This window comes from Cupressus sempervirens, chromosome 3 (assembly GCF_028749045.1).
Source record: "Cupressus sempervirens isolate cs-2001-9-10 chromosome 3, ASM2874904v1, whole genome shotgun sequence".
NCBI lineage: Eukaryota > Viridiplantae > Streptophyta > Pinopsida > Cupressales > Cupressaceae > Cupressus > Cupressus sempervirens.
In genome coordinates this window covers 124,955,512-124,978,679 of record NC_143120.1, presented here as the reverse complement: position 1 = coordinate 124,978,679, position 23,168 = coordinate 124,955,512, and the positions used below count along the sequence as shown (strand labels likewise).

The 23,168-nt window shown below is 35.2% G+C and overlaps 1 pseudogene; it reads right to left on the bottom strand.

The window, feature by feature from the left end:
* LOC149565099 (leucine-rich repeat receptor protein kinase HPCA1-like) overlaps positions 1 to 23,168 on the bottom strand; it is a 50,226-nt pseudogene that overhangs the window by 4,618 nt on the left and 22,440 nt on the right.

The following is a 23,168-nucleotide window of genomic DNA, read 5'->3' as shown; positions in this document are numbered from 1 at the left end:
TTATGAAAGGGTATCAATGATATTGAAAGGACATGCACCTTCAAAAGGGTCATAATTATGAATAGTTGTGAATCTTAAAAAGTATTGTGATTATAAAGTATTAGGACTTTTCCAAAAGATTTTAGTTATGAAGTGTTGTGACTGTTTGAAAGGATTATAACTATGGAGTGTTGTGACTTTTCAAAGGATTTGGATTATGAAAGGTTGTGACTCTTGGAAAAGAAGAAACATAATAGTATATTTAACCATTTTCTTATAATTAGAAAATGAAGAATTTTACAAAGTAAATATAGAGTTGAGATAATCTAGAAGGAATAATTCATTGAAGGGTTGACTAAGGATAGAGAAACATGGACCAAGAAAAGAAGAAGGTAAGAAATGTATGTTTATGGATTATATTTGTTTAATTATGTTTATCAATTTATTCATATTAATGAACCCTCCTTGTGGATAATATTGTGCTAACTCATGGGGCTAACACCATGGAGATTAATGAGACTCGAAGTATGAGGTATGTGAGATGGTAAGATCTCCATTTGACCACCATGGTTGAGAATCAATGGATAATCTCCATGTGCCAGAATATTCTGATGATGTCAACATATGCATATGTGATTGACCTTGGATAGAGTATGTCCCATCCAAGAAGAATCTTAAGGGGTGTGCTCCTAGGAAGATGACAGGGTAGCTATGAGCTAGGAAGCCCAATCTAGAGACATCTTTAAGATTGGGATTAAATTAGAGGGTAGAATGATATAGTTAGTTTTGTTATTGTTGTGATTCTAACTATTATTTTGCAGGTATTACTTATCCCAAATTGACCCTATTAGTGGGGACATTACAGTGGTATCTAAGCATGATCTTGCCATCCTATAGGGTTAAAGAGCATATATAAAAATAATTTATATGAAAGACTAATGCAAAAAGTTAATGACTATAAGAAAGGATTCAAACATATCCATGATAGCAACCCAAGAATTTGCACTAAAAAAATATATAATTCAATTCAATAGAAAAGATATCTAATTGCTTGAGGACAAGCAATTTGAGGAAGGGTGGGTTGTCATATCTCCATTTTAATATAGAATTTTACTAATAATAATTAGATAATTTACAATGTTATTAGGTAAATAATGATAATTAAGTTATATTAAAAATAATACTAAAATATAAAAAATAGGAAATAATAATTATTTAATCTATCTTATCAATGAAATAATATTTAGTATGATAATTTAAATAATTAAAAAATAATTAAATTTGAATGAGCAATTAAGAAATAAAATGAAATACAAGAGACAATATTTGTAGAAAGTGTATTAACTTTCTAGATAGAATTTAATAACAAATAATACTAAACACAAATAACCAAGTAAATAAATAATATAACATAGAATAATAAAAATTAACTAAATCTAATGAAAAGTGAAGAGAATCTTAACAAATAGACTAGATGAGTAAGGTCAAAGAGGAGGAAGTCAAAAAGGTTGTTTTTAGTATGAATCAGTACAAAGCCCCTAGTCTTGATGGGTTTCCTCTTGCTTTCTTCTAGGAATTTTGGGACATTGTCAAGTACGGTGTGATCCACACTTCTAATGACTTTGTTAGAATGGGTAAATTGCTGAAGGAACTCAATTAGACCTTTATTTTTCTTATCCCTAAGACGAAGGACCCTAAAAGGCTAGAAGATTTCAGACCCATTAGCCTTTGCAACACAATTTATAAGGTTCTTGCTAAGGTCATGGTAAATTGTATCAAGTCCCTTCTTGATCAGTTCATTGGTCCCTACTAGAATGGATTTGTGCTAAGGAGGCAGATTCTTGATGTGGTAATAACCACTTGTGAGGTAATTCATTCAATGGAAAGGAGCAAGAACCCTGGTATGACACTTAAACTAGATATTTCCAAAGCTTATGATAAGGTTAGGAGGGAATTAATTTTTTCTATTCTCACAAAGCTTGGCTTTAATGAGAATGTTACTAGAATTATTAAAAATGATATAACCTTTGTTACATTTTTGGTGCTTATTAATGGAGCTCTTGGTAAATTCTTCTCTTCCTCCAAAGGTCTGCATCAAGTTGACCCCTATCTCCTTACCTCTTTATCATTTTGGCAGAGGTTTTAAGCATAAATTTAGTTTCTTAGACTAATGCTGGCAGGAGTAAGGGTATTAAACCTGCCTCCCAGTGCCCCCCACAAATTATCTAGTAGTTTGTGGATGATACATTATTATTTGGTATCTCCTCTATCCATGAAGCCAGAGTATGGAAAGACACCTTGAATCAATATGCATTGGTCTCTAGTTAATGCGTAAATTACCAGAAAAGAAAAATGTATTTCTTTAACACTATTGCCAGTTTGAGAAAAAAGGTGATTGGTATCCCTGGTTGCTAGGAGGCATCTCTCGCAAACAATTATCTTGGTCTCCTACTCACAAGAAAAGAAGTCCCCAATTAGTATTGGAATGACCTAGTTGAACACTTCCAAAGAAAGCTGGTAGGCTAGAAAGGTAAAATTTTAAGTAATGCAGGGAAACTCTAGCTTCTCTCAGCCTCCTTGTAGGGAATCCTAGTGTATTTCCTCTTCATCTTCAAAATCCTGAGTAGATTTAGAGACATTCTTGAGAAAATACAACATAATTTTTTATGGTCTAGCATTGAAGAGAATTCTAGAATGAGTTTGGTAAGTTAGGAGAAAGTTTGTCATCCTAAAGCACTTGGAGGATTGAATATAAGAAGAATAAGACACTTGAATAAGGCCCTCCTAACCATCCTAACCAAGATCACCTAGAAATTGGTGAATTCTTAGGGTAGTTGGTGTAACTTTGTGATGGCTAAGTACTTTGGAGGGTCTTCTTTCCATCAAATCTCTTGGGTACATGCTCTCCCCCAAGGTTCCAAGATTTGGAACAATGTGGTTAACACCTAAAAAATCTTGAAGATGGGTTGTCATTGGATCATGGGGAATGGAAACTAAATTGACTTTTGGGAACATCAATGGCTCCAAGACAACCCCCTCATGCACACTAAGTTCCTACCTTTGTGCGAGATGTGTACTAGATTGTATGGCTCTTTGACTCAAAGTTTTATCACCTTAGATAGGCAATGGATTAGTTCTAGAACCAAGAGCCTATAGAGTTGGGCTTTTCCCTAGAGCTACAAGAACTTCTCCATAATTATAAGATTCCCCTCACCCTGGTGGAGGACTCATTGGTTTGGAAACTTACCCCTTCGGGTGAGTTCATAGTGAAGTCAGCTTACCTCAGTTGTCTTGGGGGGGGAGGTGGCCTAGGCAGATTGGAGAAAGGTCTGGTACCCTTGGATCCTACCAAAGATAAACTTCTTATGGTGGATGACTTTGCATAGGTCTATCCTCACCATGGATAACCTCTAAAGAATAGGGCATCAACTTGCTAATTGCTGCATTTTATGTCTCTAGGATTTTGGATCTATTCCACACCTTCTTATCCATTGCCCTTTTCCCATAGAAGTTTGGAGGGAAGCCCTTGCCATATGAGAGGTCTAGTGGTGCATGGATGGTGAGTTACAACAATTTGTTCATAGTTACAACAATTTTTTCACTAGGATGGTATGTCTACCCATCCTTACCTCAAAAAATTATGGTCTATTCTTCCCCCATATGTTTCATAGAAAATCTAGAAGCCTAAGAAAAACAATAGAATTTTTAGGGAACAAGACACTACTAACTCGGGGGTGGCTTAGCAGGTTATTAAACTCCTAAAAGAATGGAGTGGGATCTAGTAGTGGAAGCCCCCCTCCCTGAACCCCCCTGAGTAGACTTGATATAAAATGGGCTTTTGCTTGGAATGTTGGCCCAATAATGGCTCAATTTGACAATTCCAAAGCCATGGCTAGAAAGAAGATGGTGTGGCACCCTCCCCCTGAGTCTTGAATCAAACTCCATTTTGATGGTTTGACTATGATGGACAATACTGCAGTGGGAGGTGTCTTTCATAATAGTATGGGAAATTTTGTGGTTGCCTATACTAGAAACTATGGAGGGGGCTCAAACAATGAAGTAGAAGCCTTGGCACTTCTGTGGGGTTTGAGAATTGTGAGAGCATGTGGATTTAAGAAGCTTCCCATTGAGGGGGACTCAATTTTAATTATTAATGCTACTAAGGGAGAGGGCCAAAGCAACTAGTTAATCAAAATAATAATTGATGAAATTTGAAGGTTGATGGAAGAATGCCATGAGATCCAGATGGATCACATATATCATGAAGGGAATGGCATGGCAAATGAGTCAGAAAAATTTGGCCATAGTGTCACACAGTTAATTGAATGCGAGGATGTTAGACAATTTCCATCATCAACTCAAGTTATGATGGAAAATGAGTGTACTTACAATAATGCCATATGAATCATCACAACAGGAGCTAAGCCTTCAATTATCCGCATGGATGGGAGGACAAGGCTCTTGATAATGGGATCATTTGGCAAGATTTTATGATGATTCACATTAATGATTTTATTGTCATGAGCTTTAAGTATTGCCAAAAAAGGATGCAAAGGGTGGATTTTCTAAGATGCAAAAAAATGTCAATTGATGATAAAAAAGAAAAGTTGTTAAATTCCCACTCCAACTATTGTTGGTGATGGCCATTTATGGATGGAAAGGGACTGCTACCATGTGTCGCTAAGGGTGGTTTTTTGGTTTTCAGGAAACCTTTCAGATGGTTATGCACTGCCTTTTGCTTTTAATCTTAGATGCTTTTTATTTAATATTTTGTAATTGGATGATGACATGGGCACTAGTGATCTTATTGAACATGTGGGAGTGGAGGCTTGCACCCATAACAATGAAGTGGCGATGGTTTATCTGCAAGAGGGTGGCCTTTTATTGTTTAGAGATGGGATGATGAAAAATGATGAGAATGTCTCTACATAGTTATTTAATTCATGGAAGGATAGAAAAGTTACTATTAATGGGATGGGTTTCAAAATCTTGGAGGAAATCATTGAAAAGGTTGGAGAGTTTTTCATGGAAGGTAAGAACTGGCGTAGGCAGGCCAAGGTTAATGAAGAAACCAATCTGCGAAAATTCTTCAAATTCAAGGAGGAACTAGTGTGAATGTGTGGTGGGTTTTCAAGGGAAGCCCTTCCTAAACCTTGAGATGTCATCTTCTATGCTATTATGAGGCACATTTCCCTAGAGGATTGGTTCTAGGTACTCTACTATTACCATTTCCCCATTCTTAATCACTTCAGAAACCTAGACCATATTTCCTTCTTGTTTCTTTTGTTTCATTCTATGGAAGATTGTATATATAAGGCTAGGAGGAAACAAGAAGAGGGTAAAAACTTCTACCTCATCCATCAAGGGCTCATGAAAAAATTGTATATCCACCATCTTGCCCAAAACCCATCGCTCCTAGTCAACCCATTGGCTTCTATCACCCCCCAAATCTCTTTGGACCCTGGCCCTAGTCCTAGCCACAAAAAATCAAGAAAAACCCTAGCCCTAAGGTTAAAATTAGCCTCATTAATTCAGATATAGACACTAGGAAGAGTGAGTAGAGTGCAAGGAGAACTAGCAAATGCCTCTAGTTGGAAAAATTCAAGTCCCCCCAAGCATGATTCTAGCTCTGAATCTACTAAAAGTGGTGTTAATCCTAACAAAAAGAAGAGACTACCTCAGGACATGAAGCATGTCCCCAACCCCCTTAGCCCCTCTCATATTTTTGACACCCTTGAAGCTACCCTAGCTAGAAGCAAGAGGGAAGACATCACCTCCCCCAAGAAAGATACTCTTAAAGGTGGGGAAAAAAAGACAAGCATAGCCACAGATAGAGCCACATCAAGGCTAGACTAGACAGGTTTGAGTAGTTGATGAGGGATTTTCCAGACAATCTCATTGGTATATATACCATAAATTTGACACTTTGATGGTGTCATGTCCCTTTTTCAAATAATTAAAAATAATAATCTTTCCTAAGGCAGGCAGGCCCAAAAAGGTGAAGTTTCAGAAAAAGGGGATAATCTCTGGAAGCTAATGGACTAATAAATGAAAATTATTATTAAAATATGTTTTATTAACCCCTCTTGGATGTGAGTTAGGGTTTTTCCTTCTTTTAAGGGGTTTGGAGGCATTTTGGGCTCATTCTAGAACTTGATTTTTGCTCATTTCTTTGTTATTCTTCAGAGGCTGCCAAACCTGTGGAGAAGGAGACCCAAGAATGGGAGTTTGCAGGTTTCTAGGAAGGCTAAGGATGGGAGTTTGAAGCCATTCCATGTGTGTATGCTCATGCAGAGTTGATTTGTGAGTTTTTGGGTGTGTTTTTTTGTAAGAGTTTGGTGTTTCTAGTTGAGTATTTCATATCAGTTTGGGTTGCTGTTGTATTTCAGACTTTTAGATATTAAAATGGAGCTGAATATATGTATTTGGTCATGATTATACTTCTGTGATAGATTATCAGTGCTGTTGTGGTGTTTCTGGCTATTTTGTGTTGTTTTCGGGAGCTCGATGAGCATTGTTTTTGTCCTTCATTTGGGAGATGTTGTGTAAATGTTATACATATTTGAAAATGTCATTTTGTAGGCTATTATGCTGCTGAAATTTCTATAAAAATTTCACCTTTCAGATTTATTAATAATATATGAAGCTGTGAAGTTTTTGGCACTATTTCTAGCATACCTGATTTGGGGTTTATTGAGAAATTGGTGGATCTTTGAAATATTGGTTGTTTGATCTTAAAGATCTGATTAGAGGCTTTAAATATCATATAAAATCAGAAAAGGGACATTTCAGTGGTATCAGAGCTATGATCTTGCCAGCCTAAGGGTTTGTAGAAGTTTGCATGTCAGTTTTGAGAACTACCCAAATCTTGCATGTCATAATTTATGTTTGCATGTTGCTTCTAATCAGCTGCATGTCAAAATTTATGGTTGCATGCTACTTATAATCATTTGCATGTTAGTTCTTGGTGAATTTGGTGGTTTCATGTTGCTTCTAATCAGCTGCATGTCAAAATCTATGGTTGCATGCTACTTCTAATCATTTGCATGTTAGTTCTTGGTGAATTTGGTGGTTGCATGTTGCTTCTAATCAACTGCATGTCAAAATCTATGGTTGCATGCTACTTCTAATCATTTGCATGTTATTTCTTGGTGTTTGAAGAAGTTATAACCTATTGGGGTTACACTCTACTTTATCCAAATGGACAGGTATAGTATAGAGTCTTAGAGGACATGATATTGGACAATTGATATCCAGAGTCAGAACAGTAGAAAGGATGGTTATTTAGACATTCGAGATAAACTTAAGAAAATAAGCCATGACATGTCTGAACAGTTGGTTGAGCACCACCGTATGATGAATGACATGTTGTCCGACAGAGCTAAGGTGGATAAGTTGACAAGATTTCTATTTGGCAGATTTTCTCACAGGGCAGATGACACAATTACCAAGAACTTGCATGAGGAGATTGAGAAACTAGCTTATAGCCACGCAGAGGTCTCAAATTCTACTCTGCCATAGGAGGTAGTGGATTTAGATGATGATTATTAGGATGTTGTTGTGTATGATGGTGAGATACCTGATAGAGATGAGCAGACATTGAGCATTCATGACTTTGTTGAGAAAGAGTACCAGGCATAGTTAGATGCTTCATCACATGAGGTTGAGGCTGGTAGTACTTCACATGATTTGTCCAACTAGCCAAAAGTGAACAAAGACAGTATTGCGACTTCATTATCTCATCATGACAGGTATGTGGAGTTAGTTGGTATTGGTCATATTACTCAGGTGAGGAGTTTGCTTGAGTTACCAGCTGATTCTAGTTTACGGATATGGACTCGAGATTGTTATATTGGCATTTGGGATTCAGTTGATTGGAGATCTTTAACACTTTTTGGTAGCAGTGTTTGTTTGGGTGCTATCATGGATTTGATTAGTAGATTGCACGTTGTTGCCTTTTCTTGTGCTAGCAGCTTGTCTGATGTTGGTATTAGTTTTTATACACTGCTGTTGGGCTTTGTTCATATATCCAGTCGACCATACTTGCTGGAATGTGTTGATGATCTTTCATATTTGGCAGTGTGTACAAATGAGTCCCAGGATCATATTCGCATTGATGACATCCAAGAGGATGCAGTGGGCAGTTTTGGAGACTTAGTTTCCTTGGCAGTTTCTTTTGGTACAAAGGAGTTGGAAATCAGTGCTATAGTTTTTGATACTCCGTATGTTGATATGAGCTTTGGATTTGATTCACAGGATATGGATGGCAATACTCTAGAGACTAGTAACTTTGAGGATATTCCTTTAGACAGTGCATCAGAGGAGGTTTGTAGGAGACAGTCTAGATGGTGCCATCATATTTCTAATCAGTTGAGAGTTAGTGAGTGAGACATTTCTATCACTTGCCAACATTTCAACGCTGCTCATTAGTTGTTAGCAGTTTATGGATGGGGTTCTCCTACTAGTGATGAGTAGGGAGGTAGTTATCTTTCCTTGACAGAGTTCCACTCTTTATGGGAGGCTATCCAAATTTTGAGATAGAATTATATGCAGTTGGTAGCCGACAGAGATTATCTTATGGAGTGGGGGAGTACAACATACGATGCATTATTGGCCAAGGAAGATGAGGTGAGTGAGCTTACTCAACAACTCGAGGTGACTTCTGAGATTCTTGAGAGTACACAATTGGCTTTTGAGGAGTCACAGTTTCATTTGGCTAAGGTGACCATGGAATTAGAGTGACTACAATCTTTACCTAATTCTATACAGTCACAAGCTGTGGTGTTTGGTGATCCGAGGATGTCCATGGCCAAGATTGTCAGAGATAGTGGAGATAGGGATGCATCCATCCTTGATACTAACATTGGCATATCAGGTTCGTTCCCACTAGAGTCAGGTTCAGTTGAGTTGGGTGTTGTAGCAGATTGTTGTATGCCTAACATGGTGGTGGCCTCTAGTACTGATGGCATGGAGACTAGAGATGTATCAAAGATCATGTGTGATGTTGGTGAGCTGGCAGTTAGCATGGTTCCTGCTAGTAATACTACTCCCTTGGTGATATCTTCAGAGGTAGTAGTCAGTACCAACATGGTTAATGATCAATTGCAGTTAGTTTCATCTGGATTGCAGTCTGAGCCACTGACTAAGATTGGCACATTCTATCAACATTACATTGTGAGGTATGCTCATCAATTCACCTTTGATGACCATGTTGATGAGATGATGATACAAAGATGTATTTTGGTTCCTAATGCTTATCATCAGTTATGGGATAGTTTGACGCCTCGGGATGAGAGTTGTGATGGGCATGACATGACGATAGGTTCTATAGTTGACAGCTTGATAATACATGACTTAGAGTAGGATTTTTGGAGTGATGCTTCAGCGGGTGTTGTTATTGATTCTACTCCTTTGGCTATGACATCTCCTAACTTAGCTGGTGATCAGTCATAGTGGGTTGTATCACTTGTTCATGGTGAGCTGTTGACCGAGTTTGGTTTTTTTAATCAACATTATATTGCAAGGTATGTACATCAGTTAGCATTTGATCCTTGTGTTGAGGAGTTGATGGCAGGAAAATTTGGTTTGGGCTCCATTTCTTGCTATTTATTTTGTAATGTCTTTTCACCATCAGAAGTGCATGGGAGTTATGATTATGAGATAGTGGTCAGTGATCTGCAGAGTTGTGTTGACTACAGGAGTTGTACAATGTGTGGATTCTCCATACACGGTATAGTTTCATTCAGGAGCATTCACCATTGTTGCAGAGTTGGATTGTACATTCTGTATAGGCTAGTGGGATGCGTTGATGGTATTTACTATGTTGGCAGTTTCATTTATCCACTTTACTTGGGTTCTGATGTTCTAAGATTTTGTGCCTCATGGGTTTCTGACTATAGTAGTGTTGATTTTGGAGTTTGGTTGAGCTATAATTGTCAGTTTGGTTATGGATTCCTCTTGGTTATATTGCAGAGGGTATTGCAGGAGCCTGTGTTAATTGATAGTAGTATAGTTCATGACTACATTTGGGATCCAGGTGGATTGATTGGTTTATTGTTCATCCATTTCTTGAGGACAAGAAATATTTGGGAGGGGAGGACTTGTCATGTCCCTTTTTCAAATAATTAAAAATAATAATCTTTCCTAAGGCAGGCAGGCCCAAAAAGGTGAAGTTTCGGAAAAAGGAGATAATATTTGGAAGCTAATGGACTAATAAATGAAAATTATTATTAAAATATGTTTTATTAACCCCTCTTGGATGTGATTTAGGGTTATGCCCTCTTTTAAGGGGTTTGGAGGCATTTTGGGCTCATTCCAGAACTTGATTTTTGCTCATTTCTTTGTTATTCTTCAGAGGCTGCCAAACCTGTGGAGAAGGAGACCCAAGAATGGGAGTTTGCAGGTTTCTAGGAAGGATAAGGATGAGAGTTTGAAGCCATTCCATGTGCATGCTCATGCAGAGTTTTCCTTTGTGCTGAACAGTGCGGATTTGTGAGTTTTCGAGTGTGTTTTTTGTAAGAGTTTGGTGTTTCCAGTTGAGTATTTCATATCAGTTTGGTTTGCTGTTGTATTTTAGACTTTTAGATGTTAAAATGGATCTGAATATATGTATTTGGTCATGATTATACTTTTGTGATAGATTATCAGTGCTTTTGTGGTGTTTCTGGCTGTTTTGTGTTGTTTTCGGGAGCTCGATGAGCATTGTTTTTGTCCTCCATTTGGGAGCTGTTGTGTAAATGTTATACAAATATGTAAATTTCATTTTTTAGGCTGTTATGCTGCTGAAATTTCTATAAAAATGTCCACTTTCAGATCTATTAATAATATGTGAAGCTGTGAAGTTTTTGGCACTATTTCTAGCATACCCGATTTGGGGTTTATTGAGAAATTGGTGGATCTTTGAAATATTGGTTGTTTTTTCTTAAAGATATGATTAGAGGCTTGAAATATCATATAAAATTAGAAAAGGGACATTTCAGATGGAATTCTCCACCAAAATCATGCATTTTGCATCCACTACCCTTTACTTTTTGTAGGTGAATAAAAATGAGAAGGACTTGGGCAAGGAGAGCAAGACAACTTGATCCATTTATGAATTCCTAGTGGAGGATTGATTGAAGACAATCTTAGAAAAACCTATCAAGGTGGACGGGGAGGATGTGAACAAGGATGCACCTAAAGAGAAGAAGGATGAGCATCCTGGAAAGAAGGAGGGTAGCTAGCCCTAGGTTTGGTTGTTTATTTTAATGATGTTGGTCACTATGAACTGGTTACCCTATGGGGTTTTACATTATATGCTTATGTCCATATGTGAGATTGATACTAGCAATTTGTTTAAGTGCTACTAGTTTATTTTTTAGTCTTTTTTTTACCAGTTTTAGAACTACTGATACTATTAATTCAGCTATGGACATTATATGTTTTTTGAAGGTTAAAGTTGGTATCAGTTAGATGACTAGGAGGTAACCTCTGTCTGACTTTTTAGCCTTTTTTGTTCTTTGGGGCTTGCCCCCTGTCTTTTTAGCTGCTATCTAATAATTAAAAAAAAATAGACTTGACTCCTTAAAATTAAGATATAAAAGGAAGAAGAGTTTATTTTAGAGAGAGGGAAAACAAAGAGGATAAGATAGAAGTTCAAAAAGGAAAAAAATGATGAGGAAAGTAATATGAAGATAATAAGGAAGTGACTTTCTGAAAGGGTATTAATGATATTGAAAGGATGTGAACCTTTGAAAGGGTCATAATTATGAATAGTTGCAACTCTTCAAAAATATTGTGATTATAAAGGATTGAGACTTTTCCAAAGAATTTTAGTTATGAAGTGTTGTGACTTTTTAAAAGGATTATAACTATGGAGTGTTGTGACTTTTCAAAGGATTTGGATTATGAAAGGTTGTGACTCTTGGAAAAGAAGAAACAAAATAGTATTTTTTATCCTTTCCTTATAATTAGAAAAGGAAGAATTTTACAAAAGTAAATATAGAGTTGAGATAATCTAGAAGGAATAATTCATTGAAGGGCCAACTAAGGATAGATCCACATGGACCAAGAAAAGAAGAATGTAAGAAAGGTGTGTTTGTGGATTATATTTGTTCAATTGCATTTATGAATTTATTCATATTAATGAACCATACTTGTACATAATATTGTGTTAGCTCATGGGGTTAACACATGTTCATCTGTACACCTATGTTGCCTATTAGTGTCCAAACACATAGTCATTTACTAGGCAAGGATGAATGATCATCACTGTGACCAAGTGATCTAGTGAAGATCAAGCATATAAGGACTTTTAAAATTTTGCATTACATGCTGAGAAAGTCAGCAATTGTCGAGTACCCTAGTTGAGGCCAAGCACATATGTAAGTCAAGCTATTATAGTAGAGACTGAGTAAATTGTAAGACATATTTTTTTGAGCAAAAGAAGAAGACATTGTATATAGAAGTAGAGTGCCAGTATGAATATTAGCGATGACTGAGTGTCAGCACATTCAAGTGCTGAGTAGGCTAGAATTTTTTCATATGAGTTTTTAATTTCCCAAATAACTATGTAAATCATTTTGGCAGACTTCTATATGATATTTAATGTCTGTAGAAACAATTAAGATGGAGATTATGTGTCATTGTAGAAGGTAATGATCCCGAGGAATGAAAATCAAACAATCAAAAAATAAAAAAGAAATGACAAAAGAAGATGAATTGTAAACTATTAATTGAGATCTAGAAATTTCAAAGAACATCTGTTTAAGGAGGATCCTAACCTTGGAATCAAAGAGTGTGATGAAATGAAAATTGAGAGAGATGGAATACATGGATGAATGAAAGTGTGTATGTGCAAGTGAAGAAGCAAATAAAGAAAGAATAGAGAAAGAAAGGCTAAGTGTGGAATCACATCAGACAAGGGCAATTGAAGCAGTGAAGTACTGAAAAGATATATCAAATTGAGAGATTGGATCAAGACATTGTACAAAGGAGATCCAAAATCAGCTTCCATACCAAACTGAGGAACAGGTATTCAATAATTTTTTGAACAGGATTGAGTGAGGAAAAATCTCTTAACTAAGTGATCCTAAGAGGTCTACATAAATCTCCTAATAAAGTCCCTACTTAATTGTAAGTGTTCAATCCTTTAGAAGGGTATGACTTAACAGTCTTGAAGCTTTTAATAGGGAAGACCCCTCATAGGGTATATCATATATTATGATCAAACATTGTTACCTGAATAGGTTAACTTTATTGTTGCGTCGTTGATGATTTGTGGGTTTCATCCCCACCCCAATTTTACCATCATATTGAAGTGTTTATGGGTTAGTAGATCATTTGTGCTATATGTTAAATCTTTCATGGTTAAGTTTCTAGCATTACAGTATTATGTTACATTTAAGATAAGAGATGATTTAAGTGTCAATTCATTAATTTGGTTTTGTAAGTAAAAGTTTAAGATCATAATTCACCCCCCCACCCTCTTAGTATCTTGTTTCCCATTAAATCCTTCCAACAACTGGTACCAGAGCTTTGTTCTCTTGGAAGAAGCCTAACAACTTGAGAGGATTAGATCTTGAAGATGGAGGAATACAAGATGGAAAAATTATTGAGAACTAGATGATTGAAATATAGATCATATTGCAACAACTCGAAGGAGTGAGAAAAGAGTTAAGGAAATCATTGACAAAAAGGAAAGAGATTGCAATTCAGGAAAATGACACACTATATGAATAAGTAGACACAAAAGGACTACTTGACAATGGAAAGATTGGTAATAACAATGAAGCAATAGCATAATTACAAGAGAAGAACAATTCTCTAAGGAAAGAGGCAAAATAACTCAATAGAGAATAGGAAACTCAATCAGTAAGACTATGTGAAGCAATAGAGAAAAAGAAGACAACTAAAGAAGACAAGAAATAGATGACAATCAAACTTGAAGAGAGATCATTTAAAGTAAAAAAGCTCACAAATAATTAGTTGGATGTGATAAATCAATTGATAAATGCAACTCAGGAAGCAAATAGAAAGAACCTAGAGATCACAAACCTAAGGTCACAAAATAAGCAATAGAGAAATGAGTTGGCAAATGAAAAGGAACTTCTAGAAAGAATGAACCAACCAAGTGAAGCTATCAAATACTTTGAAGAACTGATGAGATCACCTAGATCACCAAGAGATAATTTTGGACTAAGATACATCAAGAACTTCTCATCTATTGAAGAAGGAGAACCAACAAAGAGTGGAGAACAAAGAAATACAAAACCCAAAGGTAGACTTACATGTCATCATTGTGGAAAACTTAGATACACAACCAGCATATACAGGAGTAAGAATGGTATGAAAACTTCTAAACCCAAGTCTATTGGTAATTGTTCTAAATACAAGAAGGTAGGACATCAAATACATGAATGCAAATCAAAGAAAAGTGAGTCACTCACTACATTTAAAGGACGTTGCTATAACTATTAGAAATATGGACATGTTGTGGTTTCACAATGCATGCCCCAATTTGCCTAGAAACGGGGACCCCCTAGTATAATTTTTTAGCTTTCCAGATCCCTAGTCTAGGGTCTGAGTCTTTTTAGGGTTTTTTTCAGTGCTTTGGCTTAATTTGGGTCTCTACCTAAAAACTTGATTGCCAGAAACTGGAGGTTCTAAGGAGGAATATTAAATTTTTTATATGTATATGGGGGAGCACTAGCACACTTGGCACACCTAGTGCACCCCAAAAGGTGCGCTAGTGTGCCAAATGCTTTAGTAAGTGCACTTCCTTTTGGAAGTGCACCCCTGCGCACCTGCCCAGTGCACATCTCCAAAGGTGTGCTCTGCCCCAGGCCACACCCCTTGCAACACTTCTTTCTCTTAAGCACATTATAAGGGTGTGCACCTAGTGCGCCATTGGGTGTGCACCCTTAGTGTTGAGGGTATTTTGTGTAGGAGGAGGCAAACCTAGCATACCTCCAAGGTACACAAGGTGCACTTTTTTGTCTTCTAGAGGTGTTTTAGTATTTTTAGGGTTTTTTAGCAAAGTTTTAGGTTTTAGGGTTTCATTTTTGTGTTTTTTCATATCTAGGGTTTGTCTAAATTAAAATTTTCAACTTTTTAGACTAATGTTTGCTTCTTTGTGTAGATAAAAAGGAATCCTTAACTTGTCAAGGTCATAACTTTTGACCTAGAGCTCAAAATTCAAAACCATTTACACCATTGGAAAGAAGAACTAAAAATCTAATTTTAGTCCCTAAAACAACAAGCCATTGGTTACCCAATTTTAGGGACTAACCAAAGTTTCAACTTGAAATTTTGAGCAAAAGACCTATGAAAAATCCAGTAAAAAGGACCTAGAAAAAACTTGTAAAAAAGTATGAAAAAGTTTCAAACATTTGATCATTTTGGATAATCTAGATCACTCAGTCTCTGACCAGGAAGGATCAAGAAATTGGAGAAAAGAAAGAATCAAGTAATTTACACTGAAGATTAAAGATATAGAGATTGGATACATGAACTAGAACATGTTCTTCATCTTATGCAACTATTAATGACAAGATTCAACACAAGTGCATTACAATTTTAGAAGCAGAAGGAGTTCACATATATGAAAGTTTTTGGCTATAAAGAGGGTATAAATCATAAAAAGGATCAAAGTAAGTACACAAAAGTGAGCTAAAACCACATTTGAGAAAAACCTAAAACCATTTAAAAAATTGAGAACTTTGATTTTTTGGTGAATTAAACACCTTGCACAAATTTCTCCTAGGTGCACCAATGTGTTGGTGCATAGGTGTGCTAGTGCACTAGTGCATAGGTGCGCTGGTGTGCTAGTGCATAGGTGTACTAGTGCACTTCTCCCAAGGTGTGCTTCTTCCAAGGTGCGCTAGTTCACTACCAGTTCTAAATTTAGAGCTTGCCATGCATAGGAAACACATTCTGATGGCAGTTTAACTCCTACAAACATCCAAAGAAGGTTGAGCTTCTATTTTTGGCTTCTCTAGATACTCCTACATTGTTTGATAGCTTTATTCTTCTTATTTTCTCATGCTTTATTTATTTTAAGACATGTAAAGACTCATGCACCCACTAAATGATATAAACAAGGGTGAAGTCCTAATTAGCACCAATTATAGAGTTAGTTTGTACATAAATAGATTTGTTTTATTAGTTTTAAGCATATATTTGCATGAAGGAATCTCTCAGTCGCAACACAAATTGAGGAGATAATTTCTTATAAATTTAGGAACGTAATATGTATTCCAAGTCATTATTTTGATGCAATAATATGTGTTCTTGGTGCTTGCATTAGAAGTGTAGTGATTCTTGGCTAAGTGTGTTATATTTTGTGAATGTGTGTTCATGAAGTGTAATTGAGCCAACAATTTTATTATGTTATTTTGATTGTGTGATCTTTTAATTTTGGTGTTTACTATGGGTCTACAAATTCCATTGAAGTACTTAGTTCGAGTAGAGATCACCATATTGTTCCTGGATAGCTTTTTTGTCTCACATGAGTGCACTTTCCATGGGCTTGTGATCTGATGCAAAGTGAAACATATTACGATTATTGAATTCCCATTGATGATTGCATTAGTGGAATTTATGAAGCATTGCTCCTATTTTGATTGGTTACCTATCGATCTTTTCAAAAGCTTAACCCATAGACTTGTTTCCATAGTTTATGTCCATTAGGAAATTACTTTTCAAGTTATTTTCTTAAACTTATTGTTATCCTATCTTCATTATTTTCTTATACAAACACTTGGTTAATTTATGAATTCATATAGTTGCATTGTTAGATTGCATTCATTAAAAAATAGAAAAATATATTTATTTTTGTGTGTCTTATTCTTTTGAGATAGCAAGTAGATTCTACATCTTATCTGAATTGTTCAAGCTAGAAAATGCCTCCCTGTGAACAAATACATTTATCTTCAACTGAGCAAATTCTAGTAGGTCACAAGATCACCTAGAACCTTGGAGTTGGTCCCAGATTGGCTTTTCAAGAGAGGAGTTTGAAAGGATTCCTATCGTTAAGCATCATACAAAATAATAGCTCAACAAGACATAGAGAACATGAGAATAGATCCAAGATAAAATCTAACTAGAGACCTAAGAAACAAGCACATACATCAGGAAAAGGAAATTCCTATAATTGGGATTACAATACATGGTATACCCGTCACTATTGTGGAGAGTATGGTCACATCCTAGAGAATTGCATTAAGATACATTTAAGAGGAAATTACAAGATGTGGTTGAATAGAGAAATAATATGTTTTAGTTGTCTCAAGGTTGGACATATCAGTAAAAAATATAGAACCAGAGCACTAACACCAAGCAATAGAAAAGAAAAAGTTGAGGAAAATAAAACATGGAAAGAAGTAGTGAGAGTTGGAAGTAGTGGATAAGGAAAAGTTGAAATCACCCAGTCCAATGGATTAGGTGATCACACCATAACTAATTGAATGAATAAGGTATGTAGGAACTATAAATTTAATGAGATATCTTGCATCAGTTCCTAATATAAATGTACTAAAAGTTCATCTTTGCATAAGTAAAGATGCATCAAGAATAGATCCATAGAAATGAAAGTGAAAGAGAATCATTTCCTACATGGAATACTGAGCATTAGATCAAGTACAGTCTATATTGACTGAGCTTTGCAGTATAGACCGAGTGATCAAGAGATTTGATGTATTGATCAAATGAATTGGTTTTGGCTGATTAAGGTGAAAACAACCAAGTTTTTATAAATAAGTATGGAGATTGAGCTAGCTATCATACACCTACCAAGTAGGAAGGCAATTATTAAAGACCTAAAATGGAAATTTGAAGGTATTTATTGAATTCGAGCATACATTTCTATTCACCAAGCAATTTCAGAGCTCACAAATGATTTGAAGGTGATTAAAGTGATTTTAGTGATGAAGTAAGAAAATCATTGTAGAGCATTGGAAAACTTAATGATAACATCAACAAGTGTTACTTTTGGTGTTGACTAAATTATTTTATGATGATATTGTAGGGTAAGTGCACCAAGTTGTGGTGCCAAAAGAGGGGTATAAGTGGACACCTTTTTCCTGAAATCAACAATTTCTGGACTTCAACAACAATTTGAAGATAGTTACGCTCAAAATTTTAAGATATGACAAAAACAAAAGTTATAGCCCTCTGAATCTAGTTTCTAAACTACTAATTTTTTTTCAAAATGGTTTAGTTTTAGGTCCTCAAAAAAGGGGGCCACAAAAAGTGGTGCTGTTTTTTCCAGAAAAACATAACATACTACAAAGTGTGGTCCCCCTAAAATTTTAACTTTTTTTTTCAAATTCTTTAATCGCTCCAGTCAAAAGTTACCTAACACTATGTAGTTTATCCCAGATTTTTTGGGTAATTTTATAATATGTATTTTTTTTTTTATGGATTTTTTAATTGGACACATTAGAAAAATGTAAAATATCTATGTGCTCCCCCTATAAATGATTGAAAACTAATCTAAAATCAAAACTTCTTTTTTTCAAAGTGTGTAGAATGGAGTCTAGTTTCTAAAAAACTAAGTTTTTACAAAATTTGATGAATGAGCTAAAATCAATAGCCCAATTAGTACATGTTGGTTTTTGACAAAAAATAGACATACACTCAAAAGAAATTATAGATGAAAGGCTTAAAATAGTTCAAATTAAAAATAAATTATATGGTTGTGTAGCTAACAAAGAGACCTACAATGTCATGTAACCTGATTTTATTGATGCTCAACAATGAAGAAACTAGATGGAGAGCACACAAGAAAAATCAATCATTTTTTGTATGTTTGCAGCAAAACATGTCTCAGACCAGTTTATGGACTCCAAAGCTTTGGTTTGGATTCCCAAAGCAATACCAAATGTTAGGCTTGGTAGTATTTAAATCTTTAAACAGTGTGTGCTCGCTATAGTGCGTACACGCTATAGCACGCACGCACTATTTAAAGCTTGTTAAATTTACTTTCAAATAGCACGTACGTGCTTTGTAAATTTGTTTTTTTCAAAAAATGCACACACGCTATGGTGCGTACACACTATAGTGCATACGCACTATTTAAATTTACTTTTGAATAGCACGTACGCGCTTTGAAATTTTATTTATTTTTTAAATAGCGCATACGCACTATGGCTTGGCACACCCAAACCATAGTGTGTGCGCAATATAGCGCACACGCGCTATAGTGCGTGGGCACTTATTGAAAATAGAAAAGAAAAAAAGGGTGTCATCTTTATGGCACCACAACTCGGTGCACTTACCCTGTAGAAGTATTTTTTTTCAAACCTTAGATTCAAATGGCATCAACAAGAAAAATGTTGAAAGGTAGCAATGCTCAAATTATGAGGAATGACCAATGTCCTCCAATAAATTTCAAGGGTAGTGTAAATGTTGAGAAGATTTAGGATGATATTGGTGCCCTGGTGTCAATTCCACCTAGAGTATTAACTATTTAGGATATAAGATCCTGTTATCTATGTAAAGTAAGAGAGATTGGAGACTTTGAGATAAGGACAACTTATGAGAATCTATGCAATAATGGAGCATTAAAAGATTTAAAAAAAATCATTTTTGAGAAAGGGCTTACCCATGCCCTAGAGTTCCCAAAGGTTTTCAAGGTTGAATGGATAAAAGTCATGTTGAGTTGCATCCATGATATGAAGATATGATTAGAGGGTGGAGCAATAAAATTTAAAAAGGCTAGAATACACCAAGTGACTGGTTACCCTACCTTGGATTGAGCAAAAAGCATAAGGAGTACATCAAGGAATGAAATTGAGAAGTTAACCAAAGAAAAGTGGAATGGTAGAGGGATTTCAATTGATGGGATTGAAGATACTATAATTGAATTCATAGTTCATGAGATAGCACACATGTTCTACCAATCTAGCAGATTGACAACATGCCTTGTGTTGTAGTAGATTTGGGCTATAAAATTGTTAAGAAGGATAATTCTTATGACCTTGCTGAGTTGTAACTGCAAGGATTGACAAAAAAAATGGAAGCTGTAAGAAAAGAATACATAATGTAAGTTTGAATATTTGCTAGTATGTATATTTTTCTATATACAAAATTCATTTCCTATGATTGGGATAGTTGTATGGGATATAAGCCGATCTGTTATAGGGAAGTTAAATGATTTGATTAATAGATTGGGAGAAAATATTGAGGCTATAATGAATAAGTATTTTGAAGAATTCAAAATCAAAATGAGAAAGAGAATGAGGATCCATAAGCTAGTTGTAGACAAATATTATCATGAAATATGTTGTGGTAGACATAGATTTTATTCATGTTCAGGTAGTAATACCAAGGATTCCATGGTTAAGGCCTATGCCTTATGAAATAAATGTTGATGAGATAACAACAACAGTGACTACACTTTTGATTGAAGATGTTGATAGTAATGCTGAGACATTACACACATATGAGACAATAATGGTAGAACTATCTATGGAATCAAGCATACATAAAAAAGAAAAGAAAAGAAAGAGGAAGAGTCTTGAGGATAAGGACAATGAAGAAGTAGATGGATCAAAACAACCTAATAAGGCTGATGAAGCATAAGAAAAAGAACTGGTTATTGTCAAGCCCAAGACAAAAAATAAGAGGAAAGTAATAATTGTTGATCATAAGGTAAAAGATGATCGAAGTAGAGATTTGTAGAAGTTTCTCACACCTTAGAACCCAAAAGGAAAGATTGTAACAAGATCAAAGACAATGCAACCCCTAACTGTGAAAATGAAAGGAAGTCCATCAAAGAAGAGACTGGCCATCTCACTAAAGTAGAATATACAAGAGAGGCTAAGGAGGAAATTGATCATAACACAAGAGGAGAAAGATGATGAAAAATTCAAGAATATTGAAAATCATAAAGAGGTTCCCTCAAATGACCGTAGATTAGATATGTCAAAGGATTAGAAAATCATAAAATTTTTAAAGATTCAAAGATATTAATTATGATTCTTTGAATAATGATTATTAAGTCAAGTTTCTATGATCGATATGATGATAAAATTTAGATGTATATGTTTGGAACTAGCAGATGGATTCCCAATGGGCTTGTACATATGGATAGATGCCAAATGGAAGTGGGCACTATCTAATGAAAACAAAATAAGAGAAACTACATTGGCACAAGCTATACTAGATCTAGGGAAGATACATATTCCTATAGCCCTTAAAGATTCTATGAATAAATTTATGCCAAAAGATAGGGCATACAAAATTTTGAAGAATAAAGCTCATGAAGTTGAGTAGGAGAACATTTAGGTATGGAAAGAAGTATTTGGAGTACTTACTCCAATATCAAAGACTAGAGAAGGAGGAGATGCAATTGAATTTTAAGATGCATATAAAGATGAGGTTGCTAACCTAACAAAAGAAATCAAGAAACTAGTGAAACAGTGTGAACAACAAGAGATTGTCACCATTAAAGATGTTTTTGACACACCTCCACTGAATCCAAATTTGCTAACCGAGGAAGACATGTAGAATCTAATGTCAGACACAAATCTACCTTGTACAAATCCCCTTTTGGTACAAATTTTAGATTATCCAAAGATTGAGAATGTTAAGACTGATAATGTAGAGGTTACATCAGTTGTAGAGGATACAAGTGTCGAGCAATAGGGAAAGGATATAATTGTGTTTTCACAATTAACTTGTATAGCTATTCCTTAGACAAAGGAGAATAAAGAAGAGGTTAAAGGCATAGAGTTGGCAGAAGAAGAGGTGACACTAAAAGAGGAAGAAGCTTCCCAAGCTCTTGTATAGCCATCGAGTGCAAAGGCTACAAAACCATTAATTTAGATGCCTATACAATAGGTAGAACCTAATCTAGAGAAGAAAAAACATGTATTTATATCAATTGAGAAGGGGAAACAATTGAAAATATCACTACCCAATGATACACCCTAACATTCTCATATTTTGACTCAATTAGAAGAAGAGGTAGATGAGTCAATAAGTGTAGATGAGGTAATTACCTTACCCATGTATGACTTGAACAACTTGATACTAGAGAAAATGCATGAGTTACAAACCTTGTTGAGCCACAAGGAAAAGAAAGAACAACTAAGGAGATAAAACAAGAAGAAATCGGTATTACATACTATTAGAGATACTTTTGTGGATGCATTTGGCATTACTAGTTTAGATAAACAAGAATAAAATTTTGGATCAGTTAGTGTACATAGTTGATAAAGTTCAAGCAAAAGATATAAAGACCAATGATAAATTGATGCAGTGGTCTGAGAGAAGATTTGAACATAAAGTATTGGTGAAAGTCTCTCATGAACTTGTAAATAGACAAATAGAGCTTTCCAACCTAGTCACACAATAAGAAATAATTTTGAAAACTATTCATTCATTATACATGAAGTGGTGTGATGTTGAGGCTTTTACACTGAAGAATCAATGTTCTATTAATTTATTACATGTTGATATGAGGGAAAGTGCTATTTCATTGGGCAAGAATGCAAGTTCAATCTCACTCTCATAAAATAAGTTGACATCTGGTCAATAGAGGCTAGTCGAGCTCATGGCTAGAGATAGTGAAATAAGGAATAAGTTAATGTTAATTTAATTCTAGTTACTACACCATTTGGAAATAGTTTAGAAAGAAGTGTCTATTCCATAGATTATTTTGAATAAGGATGCACATTTTTCACATATTGAAGGTCTAATTGATCTAGCTTCCGAGCTATAAATTCAATTTCAGGTTTTGGAGAAGGTAAAGGACTAATGGAATAAATGCTATGCAGACATTTTGGCAAGCCATAAACAATTTTTTGATAAGCACAAGCTAAAGCAAGAAGCCCCAAGTCATCAGTGACATAAACAAGGGGGAAATATATTGAGAAATAAAAATAAAGGGGAAATAGAAAATGGAATGACAACAAGGGGGAAATAAAAGAAGAAATCAGATGTCACAACATCTGAATTTAACATATTATAGATTCAAAGTCTAGTCTTAGGGGAGTATTTTTGAATGCAATTACTATTCATAACAAATTGTTTTTGCCACTAATGTCAAAGAGGGAGATTGTTGATCTCTACACTTATATTTACTATTAGTATCCAAAAACTTAGTCATTTATTAGGGAAGGATGAATGGTCATCACTGCGAGCAAGTCACCTAGTGAAGGTTGAACATATAAGGACTTGTTTATTTTGCATTACATGTTGAGCAA